At 36.4% G+C, this 3,835-nt stretch overlaps 1 pseudogene; it reads left to right on the top strand.

Annotated features, from left to right (window-relative positions):
• The first annotated feature begins 328 nt into the window (after window positions 1-328).
• Window positions 329-2,115, top strand: LOC120148926 (annotated as a pseudogene).
• Window positions 2,116-3,835: the final 1,720 nt, after the last annotated feature.

Raw genomic sequence — 3,835 nt, 5'->3', positions numbered from 1 at the left:
GGAACTGCAACAGCGAGAGAAGAGAAAAGAGTTGCTGCAACAGAGAAGGCTTTATCGCAAAGAACACTTGACGACTTATGAAACACTTGACTATCAATAATGTTACTGTAGCAAACACACCAATTCAACAAAATAATTTAGGTAGATATGAATTTTTTTTTGTCCAATGGGCGAAGAAACCTTTTTTGTTGCCTTTAATTTATTGATTCATTAATTGATTAGTAACTAATTTTGAACTAGTGGAAAAGGAAAGAAAAAGACATTTTAGTTGCTTTAGCCGCGTAAGCCTACAGCGCCAATTTCATTTTGCCCCTTTTAACTTCAGAAACCTCCTCCCATCAATTTAGACCTCTTTTCGCCCCTTAAACATGGACAAACAAGCTCATAACAATGGCGATGTCCGTTCCCATTTTAGCCATCATCACCGCCCTCCACCTCATCGCCTTCGTCTTCGCCGTCGGCGCTGAACGACGCCGTGGCTTCGTACTCACTCTCGCTCTCACTCTCACTTATAAGACTATTTTTTTGCGTTACTTAACTTTTTTTTCTTTTTTATTTTTTCTCTTTGAAGGCTAAGGTGGTGCCCGATCAGTACGACGAGAGGACCTACTGCCTCTACAGTACGGATGCGTCGACGGTGTACGGACTGTGTGCTTTTGGCCTGCTTCTTCTTAGCAGGTTGTTGTTAACGGCGTCGCTAGATGTCTCTGCTTTTGGAAAGGCCTCGTCTCCGCCACTTTATCCACCATTTGCGCCATCTTCTTCTTCGTTTTCTCCTGGTAATTTTTCTGTGCTACTTTGATTTACTATATTTATTACTTGCATTGCCTGAGTTAATTTTGAAAGATCTATCTGGTTTTACTGTAAGTAGTTTCGTTTCTTAAAACATCTCATCTACAAGATTTAGGGGAATGGATTTCCAAATTAGAAACTGATTATGTAGATGGCCCGTCTATTTTCTGAAATGGTTGATTTTGTCTGGATACTCCGAAATTTCCCCACTGCCAGTCAATTATGCACTTGTAATGGATCCCACTAAGTTAACTTAGAGGCTCACAGGTTGTACACACATGCTAGTTGTTGAATTACTATTACTTGATAATGATTACAAAGTATAAACATTATACTATTTGTTAGAGACTCGAATTATATTTGACATGACTCGAAAAGTTCACACTATAGTATGGTATGATTTTATTCAGTTAGGGTTATTGTGTCTGTATAATTATATATACATGTATTTAGAATTAAGTTTATTGTGTTTGTACAGTTGTATAAATGTATATAAATTTCTAGAATTTGGCGTACTCTCATATAATCTTTTTGTAATTTACTGCCGCTTGTAGTGAGTTTTTTCTCCCATTATTTTATCCATCTGCATCTTATGTGGTTAACCTTTGTCCCCTTATCGAGCTATCCCAGCTTGCAGGTGAATCTCTCATTTCTCACTCTCTCCTTAGTCCTGCTTAATACCCCCAACCATCTTAACGTTTGCACCTTCAAGCTCAAAGCTATATTATGATCACAAAAAACTTCACCCTCAGTCTCTTAATTTTTGTGCCTTTTGTATTTGTTTTAACAAATCTCGTATCTTCGACCTAAACCCTAAACCATACTTCGACACCACTCATGATATAGGCAAGTAGCTTTGTATCTTCAATGCATTAAAATCATCTTGAATGCCTTTGTTGTTTTATAACAAAACATGAACGATGAATCAGGATAAGCTTTATTGGAGCCGAGGCGCGTTTATTGGCGGGATCATCACGGAATGCATACCACACCAAGTATCGAGGGATCTTCGGTGGAGATGACTTATCATGTGCTACACTCAGGAAAGGGGTGTTTGCTGCTGTAGCTGCTCTAACTTTGTTGTCGTTGGTGGGGTCGATCTTGTATTACCGGGCTCACTCCAGAGCTGATATCGGTGGATGGGAGAAATATCATAATGAAGGTCTTGGAATGACACAACAGCCTTGTGAATTTGAGAAGGCGTAATTGTAACACCCTAGTCCAATTAGACCCGAAGATCCTTGAATTACAATGTTACACGGGACTACTGAAATATTGACCGAAAAAAATTCTTTTAAAACTGCTTGTAAATATCTGAAATTTAGACATCCATAATGTAATATAAGAACATAGAAATAATATGGGTTTACAATTAATGGGGAACTGCCAAAATACATCCGTAAAATAATACAAAATATTGAGTTTCAAAAGAGTTACGAATGAATACATAACAAGATCTATAACAGTACATGTCTTATAAAGATGACTTAAGACGTACTCTGAAAGGTCTCTGGGAATTTGAATTGTTGCACTGGAATATATGATGACGATAGCTCCCCACGACCTGCTCCTTAAGAACTTGCGCATGAAAACACATTTCGAACGTTGAGTTTACGAGCTCAATGCCTCATTGAAAACTGTACTATACTATATGCATTCACTAGATGAAGTGACAAGTGGCACAAGTCTGAGTGTACAACTACTAGACTATTAATCTATGGTTGGCATCATGACGCGACTAAGGGATTCTGCATCTTGGAGCTCACGCACCCCTCTAGCACTGTCGAAGCACCATCGGGTACTCTTGGGTGAGATCCAGAATTCTGTATTGGAACATACACTCATCGACTTACTCCGTCGAGTCTTGGGGCATTTGCGCCCAATCGACTAATATAGTGTCGTTGTAACACCCCCAACCCGTATCCGACCCGGATACGAGTCTGAGATGTCACATTGACTTTTCAAAACATTTACTTTTACAAAAGAATGAAAATTATAACATTTATTAAATCAAAGTGCATAATTTATACAATTTCAATCAAAGAGTTTACAAAACTTATCAGAGCGGATACAATTCAAATATTTTATTTACATGCCAACTACTTTCCTTATAACAAAATACATATTATTCATATACTTTTTTGATATGATCTTTAGAAAGGATAAGCTGACCTGACTTGCCTATCATTGCTTTGCTCCTCTTCTTGCTTCTCGGAACTTACATGTGAAACACTCACACGTTAAGTCGATGACTTAGTGAGGCATATAAACATATAATGAAAACTTAACTACCTAACAATTTATAAACATTTCATATAACAAATACATAAATACACATATCTCATCATTTTCATTTTCAACCTTCTTATATTTATCAATATTATTCTCATTAATCCCTCTTAGCATCTAATATTATACTTAACACTTATACATATCATATCATACATTTCACACAGCAAAACACATAACAACATATACACCTTATTATGTTATATCTTTTAATTGCCCATGGTACACTTGTGAGAACTAAAGATATGTGAGTACATATAGGTTGTGCACATATGTTGTCACCACAGTTCATATAAGATCCCACTAGTGGCATATAAAATTGTCCCAAATGACCACGTAGAAATGTTCCGAAAGACCACATATATGTCCCGAAAGACCGCGTAGAACCCTCGACTCTTGGCATACCAAATATACCCCTATCTCTCATACATAACATGGGTATTATCATCTATCACAATTCTTGTAACTCATATCACATAGGCAGATGATCTCATAGCTTATATCACTTTCTCTTGTTATCACATATTCACATATACATATACTCATAGAGCTCATAACATTTCTTATGTAATCACTTATACCATATCATATAGCTTACACTTTGTTATCTTATGTTCACATATATCATATGATTCTTTAGTTCGTATCTTATATCATATGTTCATATAATCCCTTATGTCCATATCATATAACGTATATCATTTTCTCATGTAATCACATAGATCATTTATATTAGTTCACATAGTTTATCATA

The sequence above is a fragment of the Hibiscus syriacus genome, unplaced genomic scaffold (assembly GCF_006381635.1).
Source record: "Hibiscus syriacus cultivar Baekdansim isolate YM2019G1 unplaced genomic scaffold, ASM638163v2 tig00110988_pilon, whole genome shotgun sequence".
Lineage (NCBI taxonomy): Eukaryota > Viridiplantae > Streptophyta > Magnoliopsida > Malvales > Malvaceae > Hibiscus > Hibiscus syriacus.
This window is presented reverse-complemented; position numbering and strand designations above follow the sequence as displayed.